This window comes from Bufo bufo, chromosome 2 (genome assembly GCF_905171765.1).
Source record: "Bufo bufo chromosome 2, aBufBuf1.1, whole genome shotgun sequence".
NCBI classification, from domain to species: Eukaryota; Metazoa; Chordata; class Amphibia; order Anura; family Bufonidae; genus Bufo; species Bufo bufo.
The window spans coordinates 208,512,377-208,533,555 of NC_053390.1; the positions used below are offsets into that span (position 1 = coordinate 208,512,377).

Consider the following 21,179-nt stretch of genomic DNA (forward strand, 5'->3'; position numbering starts at 1 on the left):
TGGTGGGGGTCTGAGTGCTGACACCTCTACCGATCGCTAGAAAGAGGAGAGAGAAGTGCTCCCATTGAGATGCATGAGAGGCAGAAAGGACGCGGCCACCAACAGGTTTTCGGTGGAATTTCTGCTTGGCTGTAAAAGCCGTCGTGTGAACATCCCCTAATACAGAACATTAGAAAGGCCAGCAGGAGGCTGTGCTGCTGTGATGGACAATGCACATCATTGGCTTTGTGTCAAAAGTTTGTAAATTTATACCTGATGATATCAAGCTCTCAGGACTGCTCAAACAAATACATGTGTATGTGCAATTGTGATGGATGTTTAACACTGGAGGAATGGAGTCTAAAACTGGATATGAGTCCTCTTTACACAGTTATATGTCTGCTGGACCAGCATAGCTATAATATGCAATAAATCAAACAAATAAATCAAAATGGTTAATGTAATAAAATAATGTTTTACATCAATCTTTTAAGATATTTTAAAACCCTGATTGAAACTAAGGAATTTACCAAGATCTAAATAGCCTTCTAGGTGTCAGATAGAATTATCTGGATTGAAAAAAGAAGCAGAGTAGAACATGCTGTATTCTCAGCATGACACTAATAGAAGTCCTTGGATATGTGGAGCCATTAGCACACAGATCCCAGTGTTTGCGCTGACACACAAGCTCACCAAGTCGCCCCTTTTCCTTTTACCCGGATTGTCAAAATAAAGAAGTGTGTATTTTTCCTGGCATTGAAGAAAAGAACATTCTGCATCTGTATAATTGACAGAATAAATGAAGTCTGCTTGAAATGGACAAACTTTGAATATCCTTGCATAGAAAAACCAGAGCAAGACGCGAGCCCAGCTAATTACAAAAGTTGCTTTACAAAAGATAATTCAAAGCAATAATTTAGCAAACATAATCAAATAGCACAGATGTGAATTTTGATGAATGGTTTGCAACAGGCAATTAGCAGCTCTTGCAGTTACATATCATTAACCCCCAGAGCACAAAAATTATTTTCTCATTATTAGCTGAAAAGGTAAAATTAAGCTGACTAGACTGTAAAGGAAAAAAGTACAATTAATTACCTCTATATATTATAATCATTATTTTAAATATACTTTTTTTTCTAGTCTGATACAAGGCTGAAAACATCACAATTACAGGTTTTGTTATGTTAATTCACGGACTGTAATTGCCCAGAAAAAATATAAAAAGGGTCGTTTTCCCAGTGTGAATATGTTGCTTTTTATTTGCTTGATAATTGCATAATGCCATTAAATCTGCTCCTTTAATAGTTCTAAAGACGTTTTCCAAAACTTTTTAACTGATGACCTATCCTCTGGATTGGTCATCAGTATCTGATTGGTGGGGGTCTGACACCTGGGACCCCCACCAATCAGTTGTTTAAGAAGGCACCGGCGCTCCTGTGAGTGCTGCGGCCTTCTCGCAGCTTACCAAGCACAGCACTGTACATTGTAATTTGGCTGTGCTTGGTATTGCAACTCAGGTACATTCACTTGAATGGGACTGAGCTGTGCCTAGGCCACGTGACCAATGAATGTGTCATCACTGGCCGAGGGAAAGCTGTGAGAAGGCTGGGGTGCTCACAGGAGTAGTGGGTCTTTCTCAAACTGCTAATTGGCAGTGTAGGTCAGGTATCAGACCCCCACTGATCAGATACTGATGACCTATCAAGAGGATAGGTAGATCACTCAATGAACAAGCAAAATGCTTGGTCATCAGGTGAAATGATCTTTGGTTTGGACACCTCAATCATCGTTTGTGAGCAGAAGATCGTGCTGTGTAAACATCTATCTGCTGCCAGAAACAATGAATCTGTATAAAGATGAGTGATTCCACTAGCGATTGCTGACCCCGTACAGTGATGGGGATGTACTATAAATGCAGCTTTCTCCAACACTCATGAGCAGGCAGTTGTCGGGAAGGAAAGATGCATGGCATGCTGAACTTAAAGGGAACCTGTCACCTGGATTTTGGGTATAGAGCTGAGGACATGGGTTGCTAGATCGCCACTAGCACATCCGCAATACCCAGTCCCCATAGCTCTGTGTGCTTTTATTGTGTAAAAAAAACGATTTGATAGATATGCAAATTAACCTGAGATGAGTCAGAGCTTGAAAATATGACTCTTCTCTCGTCACACAAATGAGATATGACTCTTTTATGTTAATTTGCATATGTATCGAATCGGTTTTTTTACACAATAAAAGCACACAGAGCTATGGGGACTGGGTATTGCGGATGTGCTAGCGGCCATCTTGCAACCCATGTCCTCAGCTCTATACACAAAATCCAGGTGACAGGTTCCCTTTAAGATCTTTATTGGTACTGGGCATTGCTTAAAGGGGTTGTCCTAGTTATGTAAAAACAATAGAGCACTGTACATCTGATGGTGAGCAATATATACATAAGCTAAGCAGGTTTGAGGCCAAAAATTCGATTTACTTTTTTCCCTAGTTCTGTTCTGGCCCCTTTGTTGACATGCAGTCCCAGAGTTGTGGGGGCGTGTAACAACAAACTCTGAGGTTTTCCTCATGAATATTTGTGAGTGTCAACGAAGACTGACTTCCTCTCCCCCTGCTCTGCAAAGGGAGTGAAAAAAATCCCTGCCCTGTCTGCAGTCTGACTGCTGGGATACTCATGTTGTATGTGTGGGACTATAAGTCCCAACTGTACAGTACAATGACATTGCTGATACACACAGGATCTTACCCCTACCTGTCCTTGTGCAGTGCTCTGCAGACACTTCCTCACAGCCAGCAGAAGAGTACAGAGGAAAGAAACCCTGGATCTGCTCAGTAACTGAGGCAGAGCCTCCAGCCCTGAGTCTGTGCAGCTGATGGTAGAAGGGGTTAACCTGTGATGAAGAATCCAGTGGGAGGAGACACAGGGCAGACAGCTCAGTCAGTAGATCGGCAGTGCAGGGGGCGTTGGCTTGTCACTTCAACCAGCACAGCCCACAGTGACGTCCAGTGCACAGAGCCAGACCTGCTCCCTCAGGATTGACGGACACTGTTATGGGGGGATCTGTGGATGACGGACACTGTTATGGGGGGATCTGTGGATGACGGACACTGTTATGGGGGGATCTGTGGATGACGGACACTGTTTTGGGGGGATCTGTGGATGACGGACACTGTTATGGGGGGATCTGTGGATGACGGACACTGTTACAGGGGGGATCTGTGAATGATGGACACTGTTACAGGGGGGATCTGTGGATGACGGACACTGTTACAGGGGGGATCTGTGGATGACGGACACTGTTACAGGGGGGATCTGTGGATGACGGACACTATTACAGGGGGGATCTGTGGATGACGGACACTTATGGGGGGATCTGTGGATGACGGACACTGTTACAGGGGGATCTGTGGCTGGCACTGTTACAGGGGGGATCTGTGGCTGGCACTGTTACAGGGGGGATCTGTGGATGGCACTGTTACAGGGGGGATCTGTGGCTGGCACTGTTACATGGGGGATCTGTGGCTGGCACTGTTATATATGTGCCACCCACAGACCCCCCACCCCATAACAGTGGCCTCCACAGACCCCCCCCCCACCCCTTAACTGTGCCATCCACGGATGTTATCCACAGATCAGCCCCCCCCCCCCCCCCCAGTATACAAATATAAAATGTCTTATTCAATTAAAAATTATTACACATGCCCCTACACTCCTAATAGTACCTTACATCCTAATACCTTCTGTACAATGCCGGCAGGCCGGGCGGTCGGCGCGTCACTCACTGACGTCATTTGCCTGGGCCGCCTGCTTCATTCATAAAGTAGGACGACTCAGGCACGTGACATCAGGGAGTTACGCTGCTGCCCGTCCTGCCTGCCTGCCGGCATTGTACAGAAGCTATTAGGATGTAAGGTACTATTAGGAGTGAGGGGGCATGTGTAATAATTTTAAATTGAATAAGACATTTTATATTAGTATACCAGAGCGGCGGGGCTATAGTACACTGACTGCACCGCCCCGCCGCTATTGCCGGCCCCCAGGTCCTCCTCCCAGTCCCTCCCCCGGCCCCCGCTCGCTCGTACATCGCATCCAGCGATGTTAAACTGTCAGCATTCGCCCCATAAGACGCAGGGGCAATGCTGGGGGAAAAGTGCGTCTTATGTGGCGAAAAATACGGTACTTCACTTTTTCTTTTTTCTTTCACTGTTGATTTCTCCTGTAACTGGGGCTGACATAGTATCCCCAGTTACAGGAGAAATGCACCCCCCAGAGAGGCTGTACAGTGCAATACAGCGCTGTACAGCCTCAGTGCAGGGCTGATCGAGGTCTGTGAAAGACCTCACACAGCTCCTGCACTCTCCGGTCCCGGCGGTCACATGACCGCCGGGCCGGAACAGGAAGCGCATAGCGCTTCCTGCTCTGCATACACAGCGCTCGGTGAGGTGTGTATGCAGCGATCCAGAAGGCAGGGACACCTGGGCACTGTCCCTGCCTTCTCTCTGGGTTGCCCTGCTGTCACTGACAGCGGGCAACCCGATCAGCAGCTGCACAATTAGCATGCAGCTGCAGTTTCTGAACGGACGTTCTGGAACGTCCATTCAGAAATAGAGAACCACCTCCCGGATGTTTATAGTCTATGGGCGGACGGGAGGTGGTTAAACAGGACAAGATGCTGTGTCCTGCACAGCCATCATATGGAGGAGCCATTGTGTCTGTGTAAACAAAACAAAAAACGGGGTACATGACTTACAAGAACTCAGGAGCTTCTTTTACTGTGATGATTGGTGGGGGACTTGGAATTCAGACCCCAATGATTCAGTATTAATGGCCTACAATATTGATGTATGGTAGTACACAATACAGTGCGGTGCAATGTTCATGTGAGCTAAGTATATTTGAAAAGCCCAAAAGCAGACATGGAGGCAAATGACCCCTTTCAGACTTAACTAAACCCTATTAATTAATAAAATAATCACATGACACCTTGTGTTGGATTAAAAATAGCCGCAATGCTTTATTAAGGGTAAATAATAATAATTACAACTTCAAATTCATTAAATAAATTACCATTAAAAATTCCAATAATTACCGAAATCCACTAAGTAATAGCTGAGTGATACAGCCCCTCTAATAAAGCAAAGCGACATAAAGCATAAGAATAGGCAGGGAGGGCGGGGCGACGATCCGTTCTTGATAAAACTGGCCCAGAAGCGCCGCCGAAACTTTCTTTTTAAGGACCATACTTTCCGGCCGCTGGCATCCACACCAATCAGCTGTCCAGAAATCTCCCCCAGCAACCAGCTGCACCAATCAGAGAGGATCCCTGCTTGACATCCAAGGCTCAGGTGAGACTGGCTAAAACCAGCTGATTCTGACAGAACTTAACCCTTTCATGTAAACTTGAAATAAAAGAGCAGGAAAGCAAGAAAAGGGAGGGGGGGAAGAAGAGAAAAACGAGCAAAACCATACTAAAATACACATATTAATGGTGTCATTGCCCCCATGTGTCCCCCAAGCAAAACGCTCTGGGGGGCCTGAACAATAGTAAGCCACGCCTCAAGCTCAGCCCAATCCATACATGATAATTATCTTACAGGGACTCAATGTGCAGGGTTTGTTGTGTAGCTGGGGCAACTCCCTGGGAAGTCAGTGGTTTCCATATAGGCGCTCAACCCCAATCCACACTAGGGTCAATTTTGTAGGGAGTCAATTTGTATAATTTTAGAGTGTGGGATAGGGCTGAAACGATTACTCGATTGAATCGAGTAATTCAACACACAAAAAATCCTTGCTGCAAATTTTTTGCATTGAGGATATATTTGTGTCATGTGACCACGGAGTGGGAGTGAAGCGCTTGCTATTACTTACTGCTCCGTGGTCACCCACCGGCCCGCACCGTGCTGCACTTTCTTCCTGACACATGGTCAGGTCATAGTGCACGTAAGCCCGCGCTATGACTGTCACGGATGATGTTGCAGATAGCTGGAACATATGAATAAACGTCCGACTGGCTTGATACCAAACTAAGGAGCATATAGGTGAGCCCTATAAAACCCTAAGAGCTCTCCCTGACTGCTATGTCCATGCAAGGGTCTCAATGGTAGACGACTGCATGCCCACGTACCTAAGACTGTGTGACACCTGAAAACCCTATAATAGTGAGGGGACACGACCACCGGCTCCCTGCGCTTAATACGGACGGAGTCAGGGTCACCTAGAATCAAGTCAGCAAGGAAACACAATACATGAAAAGACTTATCTGAGCAAACAGCAGCAGTAGCCTCCAGCAGTGAACACTTCATCCAGGAAGTAGTATAAACCACAAAATAAGGCAGTATGGGAGGGAATATAAAGGGAGACGATTAATCTAAATAGGTGACACCTGGGAGAAGGAAAGGAGATGACAAAGTGAAACCAAAACAAAGAACGTCATGCAAGAGGTAGAGAAGGACGTCTACCAGACCTTCTCACAGAACTGGCGGTGACAGTACCCCTCCCTCTACGGGTGGACTCCGGACACTCAGAGCCCACCTTCTCATGATGAGACCTATGGAAAGCCCTGATGAGACGAGTGGCCTTAATGTCCGCCACTGGGACCCACATCCTCTCCTCAGGACCATAACCCTCCCAATGAACGAGGTACTGGAAAGAACCGCGGATAATGCGAGAATCCACAATCCTAGAGACCTGAAATTCAAGATTACCATCAACAACAATCGGAGGAGAAGGCAAAGAGGAGGGTACAGTGGGTAGGACATAAGGTTTTAATAGGGACCTGTGAAAAACATTATGGATCTTCCAAGTCTGAGGAAGATCAAGATGGAAGGCAACGGGATTGATGATGGACAAGATCTTGTAAGGCCCAATAAACTTAGGACCCAACTTCCAGGAGGGAACCTTCAGTTTGATATTCTTTGTAGACAACCACACCAGATCACCCACATTCAGGTCCGGACCAGGCACACGTCTCTTATCCGCCACACGCTTATATCTCTCACTCATCCTCTTCAGATTACCCTGAATCTTTTGCCAAATAAATGACAAAGACGAGGAAAATCTCTCCTCATCAGGTAAACCAGAAGACCCCTCTCAAGAGAATGTCCCAAACTGCGGATGAAATCCATATGCACCAAAAAATTGTGACTTATCAGAGGACTCCTGGCGACGGGTTTTTAAAGCAAACTCGGCAAGGGACAAAAAAGAATACCAATCCTCTGATTCTCCACCACAAAACAGCGCAGATATGTCTCCAGATTCTGATTGACGCATTCGGTCTGACCATTCCACTGCGGGTGAAAAGCAGAAGAGAACGACAACCGAATCCCCAAGCGAGAACAGAAGGCCTTCCAGAATCTGGAAACAAATTGTGTGCCCCTATCAGAAACGATGTCTGAAGGAATGCCATGCAATTTAACAATGTGATCAACAAACGCTTGCACCAACGTCTTAGCATTGGGTAACCCAGGAAAGGGAATAAAATGCGCCATTTTGCTAAAACGGTCCACTACCACCAGAATCACAGTCTTCCCCGAGGAATGAGGCAGGTCCGTAATGAAGTCCATGGACAGATGTGTCCAAGGACGGGAAGGAATGGGTAACGGGAGGAGAGAACCCGATGGCCGTAAATGAGGGACCTTGGCACGAGCGCAGGTCTCGCAGGCTGCCACAAAACCCTCAACCGTCTTACGAAGAGCAGGCCACCAGAATCTCCGAACAATAAGATCCACTGTGGCTCTACTCCCCGGGTGCCCAGCAAGGACAGTATCGTGGTGCTCCTTAAAAACCTTGTGTCGTAAAGCGAGAGGCACAAAAAACCTCCCAGGAGGACACAGATCAGGAGCCTTTGCCTGGGCTGCCTGAACCTCTGCCTCTAAATCAGGATAAAGAGCAGAGACAACCACCCCTTCAGCCAAAATGGGACCCGGGTCTTCAAAGTTCCCCCCTCCCGGAAAACAACGTGACAGGGCATCCGCCTTCATATTTTTAACCCCAGGGCGGAACGTGACAACAAAATTAAACCTAGAAAAGAACAAAGACCATCTGGCCTGTCTCGGGTTCAGACGATTGGCTGATTCCAAGTAAGCCAGATTTTTATGGTCGGTAAACACGTTAATAGGGTGTCTGGCTCCCTCTAACCAATGGCGCCATTCCTCAAAAGCTAGTTTGATGGCCAACAACTCCCTATCTCCCACATTGTAATTTCTCTCTGCAGAGGAGAGTTTCCTTGAGAAAAAGGCACACGGTCACTATTTGGCAGGAGAGGGACCCTGAGATAAGACCGCACCCACACCCACCTCAGAAGCGTCCACCTCAACAATAAAAGGTATAGAGACATCAGGTTGTACCAAAATGGGAGTGGAAGCAAAACTCTCTTTGATACTAGAAAAGGCTTTAAGCGCATCTACCGACCACGACAAAAAATCTACCCCCTTTTTTGTCATATCAGTGAGTGGCTTAACAACAGAGGAATAATTCAAAATTAACTTTCTGTAATAATTGTCAAAACTCAAAAACCGCATCAGCGCCTTCTGATTCTCAGGAAGCTCCCAATCAAGCACAGCGTGGACCTTCTCAGGGTCTATGCGAAAACCAGAAGCGGAGAGAAGAAAACCAAGAAATTGAATCTCCGGAACCGCAAACACACATTTTTCAGTTTAGCGTACAATTTATTCTCCTGCAGAATCAGCAAGACCTGATGTAGGTGGTCCCGATGAGTCTTGAAATCAGGAGAAAAAATCTAAATGTCATCTAGATACACCAGAATAAATTTCCCCATTAAATGATAAAAAATGCTGTTCACAAAATGTTGGAAGATGGCCGGAGCAGATTCTTATGGTCGGTAAACACGGTAATAGGGTGTCTGGCTCCCTCTAGCCAATGGAGCCATTCCTCAAAAGCTAATTTGATGGCCAACAACTCCCTATTTCCCACATCGTAATTTCTCTCTGCGGAGGAGAGTTTCCTTGAGAATAAGGCACACGGTCGCCATTTGGTAGGAGAGGGACCCTGAGATAAGACCGCACCCACACCCACCTCAGAAGCGTTCACCTCAACAATAAAAGGTAGAGAGACATCAGGTTGTACCAAAATGGGAGCGGAAGCAAAACTCTCCTTGATACTAGAAAAGGCCTTAAAGAGGACCTTTCACTAGTTTAAAAACTAAAAACTAACTATATCAATGGGCAGAGCAGCGCCCAGGGGTCCCCCTGCACTTACTAGTATGTCTGGGCGCCGCTCCGTTCGCCCGGTATAGGCTCCGGTGTCCGCAGCTCCCTCTGTTGTACTGGGCAGAGTTTTTGTATTAGGGTTGTCCCTTGCTGCAGCGCTGGCCAATCGTAGCGCACAGCTCATAGCCTGGGAGTCCCACTGATATAGTTAGTTTTTAGTTTTTAAACTAGTGAAAGGTCCTCTTTAAGCGCATCTACCGACCAGGAGGAAAAATCTACCCCCTTTTTAGTCATATCAGTGAGTGGCTTAACAACAGAGGAATAATTCAAAATTAACTTTCTGTAATAATTGGCAAAACCCAAAAACCGCATCAGCGCCTTCTGATTCTCATGGAGCTCCCAATCAAGCACAGCACGGACCTTCTCAGGGTCCATGCGAAAACCAGAAGCGGAGAGAAGAAAACCAAGTAATTGAATCTCCGGAACCGCAAACACACATTTTTCCAGTTTACCGTACAATTTATTCTCCCGCAGAATGAGCAAGACCTGATGTAGGTGGTCCCTATGAGTTTTGAAATCAGGAGAAAAAATCAAAATGTCATCTAGATACACCAGTACAAATTTCCCCATTACATGATAAAAAATGCTGTTCACAAAATGTTGGAAAACGGCCGGAGCAATCATCAAACCAAAGGGCATAACCAAATTCTCGAAATGACCCTCAGGGGTATTGAAGGTGTCTTCCATTCGTCCCCTTCCCTGACCCTGACTAGGTTGGATGCCCCTCCTAAATCCAACTTAGAAAAAACTTTAGCCCCAACAATCTGGTTAAACAGGTCCAGGATCAGAGGAAGCGGGTATGGGTCACGAATTGTAATACGGTTCAGCTCCCTGAAATCCAGACAAGGTCTTAAAGAACCATCTTTTTTCTTAAAGGGCTTCTGTCACTCCCCAAATCTCATTTTTCATTTTTGGGCATATTAAAATCCTTATTGGACGACTATTCCCTATATATGGCTCTTACCTTGTTCTGTGGGTTCGTTTCATTAAAAATCGAGCTTTTAAAATATGCAAATGACTTTACTACCAGCAAGTATGGCGTCTACTTGCTGGTAGCCGCCGCATCCTCCTTTTAAAAAACCGCCCCCTCCTCCAGTTGGGGCCAGCGAGCGCCCTCCTCCTCCGGCTGGCCCTGTCAGCATTTCAAATCCCGCGCCTGCGCCTTACGTGTCTTCATTCGGCGCAGGCGCTCTGAGAGAAGGACGCTCGCTTCCTCAGCACTCCCTCAGTGAGCCTGCACTGATGACGATCACCTCTAAACCCAAAAGAGAAGACGTCATCGGCGCAGGCGCACTGAGGGAGTGCTGAGGAAGTGAGTGTCCTTCTCTCATAGCGCCTGCGCCGAATGAAGACACGTAAGGTGCAGGCGTGGGATTTGAAATGCTGACAGGGCCAGCCGGAGGAGGAGAGCGCTCGCTGGCCCTGTCAATCAACTGGAGGAGGGGGCGGTTTTTTAAAAGGAGGATGCGGCGGCTACCAGCAAGTAGACGCCCCCTACTTGCTGGTAGTGAAGTAATTTGCATATTTTAAAAGCTTGATTTTTAATGAAACGAAGCCACAGAACAAGGTAAGAGCCCTATATAGGGAATAGTCGTCCAATAAGGATTTTAATATGCCCAAAAATGAAAAATGAGTTTTGGGGGGTGACAGAAGTCCTTTAACAAAAAAAAAAAACAGCAGCAACAGGTGACTTCGAGGGTCGGATGTGTCCCTTTCTCAGGCTCTTGTATAAACGTGATTTTGGCAGCTTGGCGCCTGGGATGAGATAATAGGGCAGTCGTACTCCCGGTGAGGGGGCAACTCCTGGACACCACTCTCGGAAAACACATCCGAAAATTCAGAGAGAAAAGATGGTACAGTCTTGGTAGAAACTTCTGAAAGATATGCCGTGAGGCAATTCTCTCTGCAAAACTCCCTCCAACCATTTATTTTCCTTGCTTGCCAATCAATGGTGGGGTTATGTTTAGTGAGCCAGGGTAGCCCCAACACTAGAGGAGTAGGTAATCCGCTTAGGATGAAACATGACATATCCTCAACATAAGCGTCACCCACAGTCAAACGGATATTGTGAACTATGCCCTTTAACGATCTTTGAGAAAGTGGAGCGGAATCCATAGCAAAAACAGGTATATCCTTTTCCAAAGTGCATACCTGGAAACCATGCGTTATTGCAAATTGATTGTCAATGAGATTGACAGCTGCTCCACTATCTACAAAAATCTCACAAACAATGTTCTTGCTGTCTAGCGCCACCCTGGCAGGTAGGAGAAAACGGGAACTACAAGCAAATGGCAAACCTTCAATTTCCGCATCAACCTTGCCAATAGTAGCAAATGGAAAGTTTTTAGAGGGGTTTTTTCATTTTTTTTATTACCCTCAGAAAACTCTCCTAGAGGGGCAAACATTAGCCAAATGATTTATACCCCCAAAACAGAAAGAAACCCTCCTCCGAGAGCTCAATCCTCTACTATCAGAGGCAAGCAAACCCAGCTGCATGCCCTCCTCCTCAGAGGGGATTGAGAGAGACTGAGACCCCTGCGAACTGAATTTGTCAGCCCCACTGTCATTGGGCTGAATATGACAGGAAGGAGTAGTCTCCTCTCTCTCTCTCTAAGACGCCTGTCAATACGAACAGCTAGAGACATGGCAGATTCTAACGAGGCTGGTCTCGTGCCCCCACCGGCAGCGAAAAAGCTCATCACCAAAGGAATGGGGAAGAAGGCGAAAATGGAGTTTGCAAGCCTCTCTAAAGCAAACAAAATTCTCACTACCCCCGGAGAACGTATCCGGAAGCGAGATCTTAGGCTCGGTACAAACTCCATGAACGCCAGCAGAACTGGTCACCTGAAACTGAGACACAGTTTTACGGAGATCTGCTACCTCCAGCGAAAGACCTTGCATGCGGTCAATCAAGGCTGAAACCGGATCCATGCTTAAGACGGTTACGGCGGTTTATAATGTCATGGATGATGTTGCAGATAGCTGGAACATATGAATAAACATCCGACTGGCTTTATCCCAAACTAAGGAGCATATAGGTGATCCCTATAAAACCCTAAGAGCTCTCCCTGACTGCTATGCCCATGCAAGGGTCTCAATGGTAGACGATTGCATGCCCACGTACCTAAGACTGTGTGACACCTGAAAACCCTATAATAGTGAGGGGACACGACCACCGGCTCCCTGCACTTAATACGGACGGAGGCAGGGTCACCTAGAATCAAGCCAATACATGAAAAGACTTATCTGAGCAAACAGCAGCAGCAGCCTCCAGCAGTGAACACTTCATCCAGGAAGTAGTATAAACCGCAAAGTGAGGCAGTATGGGAGGGAATGTAAAGGGAGACGATTAATCTAAATAGGTGACACCTGGGAGAAGGAAAGGAGATGACAAAGTGAAACCAAAACAAAGAACGTCATGCAAGAGGTAGAGAAGGACGTCTGCCAGACCTTCTCACAGAACTGTGACAATGACCCAACGCTGTGTGACGTCAGGACGACAGTGCAGCGCGCAGAGAAGAAGATGGAGGATCTGTGGAGCGGCACCCCTACAGGAAAGGTAAGTACTGTCGCTGGGCACATGGCTAGGAGGGGGAGATGGTGGCACTGGGGGGCAGTTGGTGGCAATGGAGGGGCAGCTTATGGCACTGGGGGGGCAGCTGATGGCACTAGGGGGGCAGCTGATGGCACTGGGGTGGGGAAGAGCTGAAGGCACTGGTGGGCAAGCTGATGACACTGGGGGGAAGCTGATGGCACTGGGGGAAGCTGATGACACTAGGGGGGCAGCTGATGGCACTAGGGGGGCAGCTGATGGCGCTTTGGTGGGGAAGAGCTGAAGGCACTGGGGGAAGGGAGCTTATGGCACATGGGGGAGCTGATGGCACTGGGGGCTAGTGGAGCTAATGGCACTGGGTGGAACGGAGCTGATGGCACTGGGGGGAACTGATGCACTTGGGGTGATCGCACAGGGGGGAACAAAGGGTGTTGGGGACTGATGGCAGGGGGTCTGATAAGTTTTTATAAAGGAAAACAGTCTATTAAATTCATTTTTTCTTATTAGATTACTCGATTAATTGTAAAAAAATAATTAATAAAATACTCGATTTCTAAAATAATCGTTTACTGCAGCCCAAGTGTGGGACTAAATCCACACAAACACGGGAAGAACATACAAATTTCATGCAGATGTTGTCCCTGTCAGATTCTAAACCAGGACCCCAGCGTTACAAGCCACCAGTGCCAATCTATTCTTATCTATTTAACTTTCTGAAATATTCGGCTGTTGGTTTCTTAGCCCATCAGCCATGTCTTTCTCCATGGCAGTGTTCCTGCTTCCAGTTAGTTCCTTGTGAATAAATAACAGGCTGCAACATTACTCCTCACACAGTATCTGTACCAAAGGGATGTACAGCGCCCCCTGGCAAGGTAACCACAACATTACACTGAAACCTCAGTTTACTCGGACACTCGGGCTGTAGGGTCAAACACCATTGTTAGTACGTGTTGGTTTAAAAATGCAATAATGCAAAAAAAAAGAGTAAACAGGTACCTGGGGAAGGGGTACGTAGTTTAATGTGTGAAAAAAAATTATTCGCTAGAGTGTTACTTTAATCAGTTTAAATTACAATATCGTAAAATCTAAATAAATGCACATAGTACATATGGCAGCGATGTCATTTTGTTAGGAAAATCTATTAATATTTGTCTTTACCTAACCTGCACCCTTTGTGCTTTTCATATGACCCCCCACTACTGGTCTGAATATGATGATGTAGTGAATAAGAGGGAATATAGGACTTTTGTGGTTAGAGGAAACTTATTGATTGATTGATTGACTGGCAGCCATTAGTCTACGCTAAGTCCCCTATTGTTCATTGGAAGTTTCAAGCTGGAGTGAGTAATGGAGCTGGCAGAACACATTCCCATTAGACAGCATCTCTACTTAATACCTCTAATAGTTAGAGGAAGCTGTTTCCAAAGTGCACTGCTTGTGCCTATATGCTGAAGTAACATTGTCACAAGTCAAGAAATGTATATTCCTTTCTAATTTGTGTCAAATTAATGTTGCTTAGTATATCAGACTCTGGAAGTATAATCTATGAGATCAAGTGAGTGATTGATCTATCTCAGTACCTAAAACCTCAATAAATATAAATGGGCTTTCAAAAAGGATTAACTACTTAAACTACTAGATGCATTAAAGACTAAAGTGTGTGTCTGCTTATATGACTTGGTTTAAAACATCAGAGGTTACAGTATGAAACATAGATGGGTGCAGGGGCGTAGCTAAAGGCTCATGGGCCCTGGTGCAAGAGTCCAGCTTAGGCTCCCCTTCCCTCAGGGCTTTGTGGCCAGGGGCAGGGAAGCACATAGCCTTCATGCTGCCTGAGGCAAAAATTGAAATGGCCTTGACCTAACCTCTTCCCTCCAGCCAGAGGTATAACTTGACCAGCATAACCTTTCTATAATACCGGTGTCTTCTTATGCGGCACAAGGGTCTTTGGGCCCCCTCAGGCTCCTGGGCCCGGTAGCGACTGCTACCTCTGCACCCCCTATAGCTACGCCGCTCGATGGGTGTTTAGGTAGTTTTTAGAGTTAGAGGGGTTTTCTGGTTGCACACAAAAAAAATAACACCAGTATTCAACCTTACTGCATTATATGTATGCAGATGATGAAGTTTTGAGTGCATTTTGACTTCTCCAGCATAATTGTGATCTGTGACCCACACCCTGTGTTTACATCCCCGGCACAAGACTCACGTGGAGTGTCTATAGCTTCAGGTCTCTGTCTCTCCTTCCCCTCCCAGCTCAAATGTCACAGACAGGGATGAGTGAATCGAGCTTTAGATCCAAGATCCAAAGTAGATTCGCTCCAAACTTTGTTTTAATGCTGTACGGAGATCCGTCTCCATACAGCAGTAAAATGTATGGGCTCTGGCGAGGGAAATTCGTTATCTCCGAAGTCTGGCAGGACTTTGGTGATAACTCATTTCAACTGGCCGGAGCCGATACATTTGAATACTGTACAGAAATGAATCTCCGTACAGTATTCAAACAAAGTTTTGACCTTAGTGACTTCAGATCTAGGATCCAAAGCTCGCTTCGCTCATCAGTAGTTACAGATCCAAGCCTGCTTGAAGCCCTGGTGCAAAAACCCCACCCCAAGGCCTCAAGAACACGACCATAGGCTGTCCACGCCCGTATTGCAGACTGCAAATGGACGAATATACGGGCACTGGCCGTGTGCACTCCGAATCACAGATGTGGACCCATTTGGACTTGAATGGGTCTGCAATCTGCAAGCGGAAGCATGGATTGGAAGCTCACAGAAGCACTACGGAGCACTTCCGTGGGATTTCGGTCCGTGCCTCCGCACTGGAAAAAAAATAGGACATGTCCAATTTTTTTTTGCGGTGTGGACCGTATTGCAGATTGCAGACCTATTCAAGGTAATTGGTCTACATCCACAAACGACGGGGACACAGCTGGTATCCATGGATTGCGGACCACTATTTTCAGTCCACAGCACGGGCACGGGCCACACACGTTCTTGTGGATGAACTTCTTATGGGATACAAGAAAATGGGCTGCAGAGTGTCCCAGAAACCACATATGCTCTATTCTCATTCAGATGTCTTTCCCATTAATTGCGGTGCACTCACTGACTGACAAGGGCAGCGTTTTCATCAGGATATCAGTCATTTAGAAGTGTTACAAAGGTAAATGGAGCCCTGCAATGTTGGCAGATTACTGCCTGGATGATCAGAAGAGAGGCCCCAGAAATGGAGTACAAGTGGCACACAAAAAGAAGTCCTATTTGAAGCATGTATGTGCATTTTCTTTCTAACAAATGAAAATCTCATTATATTAAGTGGGGGAGATTTATCAAGTCTGGCGTTCCCATACGCCAGTCTTGATCCCCTGTGCACTGGAGTGAAAGGGACTAATTTATTAAGCGTCAGATGCCTCTTAATAAATTAGACGCATCTCTGGCACTTCATGTATCTATACCCGCCAGCAGCCAGCTAACATAGACTTGAGCTGTAATTTACCTCACTTTGTGTATACGTTTTAGTAAAACCAGCAGGCCACTGTAGGCTCTGCTTTCCCACTAAGCACCATCCCTTTTCTCAACACTTTTCTAAGCTCAAAAAGTCGCTAATTATAGTGTCTGACATAATTTGCGACTTTTTTAATGCCACAATAGTGACATAAATAGCTTAATAAATGTCCTCAGTGTTCTTTCCTTTTTACCCCTGTAACTTCCAAACAAGAACCAATATCGCATTTCACCATCATTTTTATGTTCAGCAACCATGATTAGTTGATTAGTCTCTGTTAAATCCTGTTTTCAACTGTGTAATCAAAGAGTTTGACTGAAAGTGATAATATACTGTGTACATATATATATATATATATATATATATATATATATAGGGCTGGATTATGAACAGTAGCCAGTATAATGTTCTCTTTAGAATCATTTCTCTTATAAGTAATAAATAAATCCACAAGGCTGCAAAGAAATAAAATTCATTGTGTCTGCCTCGAAGGCACTCTAAAGACACAAATACCCTATAGTCACAGACAAAGCAACAAAAGTAAAAGATAATCTGTGGAGCTTTAAAGGGAGTCTGACAGCAGCTTCAACAGTGCAAAGCTGCTAGCATACCTTTTGGAGAGTTTTTATTATCAGTACTAGTGTGAATATGAATTTCTGCCAGATTCCACTTATTTAGGCAAAGAACTGTTTGTAAATCCCCTGCTGGCAATACACCCTTGCCATTTATAGGTTTTACTCCCTTGCTGTGCTCCTGGTTCCATTCTGTTTGTTGGATTGCTATTTGTTTTGACCTTGACTTGCCTTTGACCACTCTCTGCTTCGTGATTTGGTACTGTGACTCTTGTCTGGTTCTGACTTCGGCTTGGCTATTGTGACTACCCTCTGTCTTCTGATTTGGTACTGTATTGCCTGCATGGTTCCGAACCATTCCCGTACAATCACGTTTTTGTGTTTTAGCATCTCCGAGTGTGTTTGTCTTGCACTTAGCAGAGCAGGAAATGTCGACCAGTTGCGGACTTGCCACTTAGGGCTTGCACTGCTAGTAGGCAGGGAAAGCATGCTGGATTCCAGTCAGGGCTCACTGTCTGTGTGCTTCCTGCCTATTATGCTGACAATATGATTTTTACTTTAGCATCAAAATAGGTAAAATTGTGACATCACTGGAATCAACTGGGCACAGTAGTACTTACTGTAGGCCTGCCAACAGTTTAGGAAATATTACAGGGGAACTGAAAGTCACTCATGACTCCCAAGCCACTGGTTAGATCTAAATTAGGGCAATCAATACTTTATAACCCTTTTACTCTGGTTCCTGAAACTATGTACGTTTGTATCTTATACATTGGCCCACAGTTTATTTTAGTTACTTATATAGCTCTGACATGTTCCACAGCGTTTTGCAGATACTACCATCACTCGCTGTCCCCAGTGGGGCTCACAATCTATGTTCCCTATCAGTATGTCTTTGGAGTGTGGGAGGAAACCTGGGTACTGGTTGAAACCCAGACAAGCATCGGGAGAACATATAAACTGCATACAGATATTGTCCTTGGACAGATTCGAACCCAGGACCCCAGCATTGCAAGGCACCAGTAGTAACTACTGAGCCACTGTGTTTCAAAAAAGCTCTTTCTTCTCATTATATTCTTTTCAAATGAAGGAACATATGCTTTTACACACAAGAAGGGCTATACCATGAAGTTAAAACAGCTTTTTACTCACTCACTATCTGGAGGCCTTTCCTGCTCTTCTGTGGCATAAGCCAACAAGCAGTAGCCCATCAAGCATGTAGATGGGTTGCGATTAGCTCTCCCCCCCCTCCTCTGTTGTATAGGACATGGTTCTTCACATGTAGTCCCAGAGATGCATATGGTATGTAATGCACCCACAATTTCCTTCTCAGCTGTCTAGAGACATATATAGCTATACATTCTGGACCACTTCACCTACTTCCCTATCAGATCACTACATCAGCACTGATGAGAGGAGAAGGAAACAGGGAAAGTTCTGAGCATGTTAGTCTACCATTGAATGCAGGAGAGGGTGGACTAGATGGATAACCAGCAGGGGGCACTACCGAGACGAAATGTACATAAAAAAATGAGCGATATATTTTTTGCGTGTATGTTCCAATAATACTTACATTTAAAATGATCTATTCATTGCCTAGTAATCCTTTTTGTGGGATAACCTCTTTAAAGATCGAAAAGATTCTTTTGAAGAGCCATGCACGTACTGTAGATGTATCCTTATACATCAGAAGAAATAATGCATCAGCCAACTATCATTATCTAGCCTTTTGTTTTTGTGAGTCTTAGGGCTATGTCTTTTTTCATGAATATTTTGAGCTGGAAGCACATATATTGTAGATCAGTGGTCCTCAACCAGTGGCTTTAGAGCCACATGTAGCTCTCGGGGGATCCTGTGCCATGTGCCCCCCAAGCTGTTATTGCATCTATTCAAGAACCTTCACTTTCTTATGCTGCAGCCACTTAAGGTGTCAACTCATGTTCATGTTTTGGATCATTGTCATGTTGGAATGCAAGTTCATCTTCAATAGTTTCTTGATATGGTGCTACATTCATTTTGCCATCAAGACTATGCCTCTGTAGCTCATCTCCTTAGCCACAGCACAGCAGAGACCCTTGTCAATGGTTCACAGTATGGATAGTATGCATTGGTCTTGCTGACACCTCTCTCCAGAAAGTATTTCTAGTTAGTTCCAGAATTTGTCTCATGCACAGCTCTATACTTATGCAATGAATTATAAATGTGATCTTCTCTATTCAGCCCTTATTTGCACTGCTCGTGTTGTATTTATTTGAAATAACTTGATCTAAAAAAGAGTCTATTGATTTTTTTTCCTTATACATCCTCAAATAATGAACGTGGAAGGCATACTTATATTGCATTTCATTTTAACTAGTGTTGTGTCCTTTATTTTAATAATATTGATTTCCTTGATGTATATTGCTTTCTGTCCTTGTGAAAATGATTCCAATGTTGTGCCTGCAGAGGCAGAGATATCTGCAACTGGAGGACTTTTATGAATTATGAATAGTTTCCACTGTGCTGCTTAAATAATAGACTATAATATCTGTTACTTCTCTATTTATGGGCTATAATACTGCTTTATTAATGTTTGTACAACTCTTATATGTTACCTTAGATGCAACACATTTGTCTTGTTATATTGATAGCAGCACTTCTATTAATCATTTTATTATATCTACTATTATACAGTCATGGTCAAAAGTTTTGAGACTTTTGAGATTTTGGTTTTCACATAGTTTACTGGTTCAGTTTTATGGTGGCAATTTGGATTCATTCTAAATTGTTATGAAGAGTGATCAGATGAATTGCAATTAATTGCAGTTATTCCTTGCCATGAAAAATAACTAACTCTAAGAACCAGATTTCCACTGCCACAAAACGACCTGCTAACATAATTTCGGTATTCTTCTAATTAGCTCTTGAGAAAGTGTTAACAACAACAACAAGGCAGCTGATATAACTCTGTCATGCTGATTGTATTAGAAGAGCAGACTGGTTGCTTCTGTTCTTCTTCTGTTAACCATGGTTACTTCCAAGGAAACACATGCAGTCAACATTGTTTTGTGTCAAAGGGGCTTCACAGGCAAGGGCATTGCTGCGTGTAAGATTGCACCTAACCTAAGTCAACCATTTATATGATCATGAAGAACTTCATGGAGAGAGGTTAAATTGCTTTGAAGAAGGCTTCAGGACAAATAAGAGTGTCCAGAAAGTACTAGGACCGTCTCCTAAAAAGGATTCAAATACGGGAGCAGTTCACTACCAGTGTAGAACTTGCTCTGGAATGGCAGCAGGCAGATGTCAGTACATTTGCATGCACAGTGAGGTGAAGGCTTTTAGAGGATGGCCTGGCCAAGAAGGGCATCAAAGAAGCCACTTCTCTCCAAGAAAAACATCAAGGACAGACTGACATTCTGCAAGAAGTACAGGAATTGAACTGAAAAGAACTGGGGTAGAATAGATTTTTTTTGTGTGATTAAGCCCCCTTCAGACTGTTTGGTGACATGGAAAAAAATAGGTGAGCGCTACCATTAAATCATGTGTCATGCCAGCAGTAAAGCATCCTGAGACCATTCATATGTGGGGTTGCTTCTCACCTAAAGTAGTGGGCCCGCTTGCAATTTTTTCATGAATAAAACATCCTCCAAGAGCACCTTCTCCCAACGGTCCTGGAGCAATTGGTGATGAACAATGCTTTTTTCCCAGCATGATGGAGCACCATGTAACAAGGTAAAAGTGATAACTAAGTGGCTCAGTAGTAAGTAACTTAAATTTTGGGTCCATGGCAAGGGAACTCCCCAGATTTTAATCCCATTGAGAAACTGTGGTCAATCCTCACAAAATGGATGAGACAAAAACACAGAAATTGTGATAAACTCCAAGCAGGATTAGGCAAGAATGGGTTGCCATCAGTCAGGATTTGGTCCAATGCTTTTATCCAGCATGCCAGGGGGAATTGCAGAACACTTGAAAAAGAAGGGTCAGCACTAAATATTGAGTCTTTGCATAAACAATGTATCTGTCAATAAAAGTTTAAAAACTTATGAAAAACTAATGAGTATACTTCAGTATGTGAAAGCCAAAATTTGTGTCAGTCTTGAAACTTTTCACGACTCTAGTGTGGACCTTTATCATACAGAACATATTAGCACATGGCTATATTCAGTATCTATGTATAAATGGACCTCTAGCGATGACAGTTGGTCGCTGACAATGAGTTGCACATGCCATTAACACAACAATAAAATATATATTTTTTCTTGAATACAGGTGTCCTGGGGTAATGGGAAGTGGGTGTGGACTCACTGTGCCAACTAACCAGTTTGGCTTTGGGCTAACTCTAAGGGCATTGATAC

At 44.7% G+C, this 21,179-nt stretch overlaps 1 protein-coding gene and 1 long non-coding RNA gene across 5 annotated transcripts in view; one reads left to right on the forward strand and one right to left on the reverse strand.

The window, feature by feature from the left end:
• Positions 1-21,179, forward strand: part of CUX2 (cut like homeobox 2) — a 534,292-nt gene that overhangs the window by 193,666 nt on the left and 319,447 nt on the right. The window lies entirely within an intron of this gene.
• LOC120988548 lies at positions 5,710-20,175 on the reverse strand. The gene is made up of 3 exons (XR_005776147.1): positions 20,084-20,175; positions 11,593-11,596; positions 5,710-5,719 (listed from the first exon to the last, which is right to left on the reverse strand). It is a non-coding gene; the product is annotated as an uncharacterized LOC120988548 (long non-coding RNA).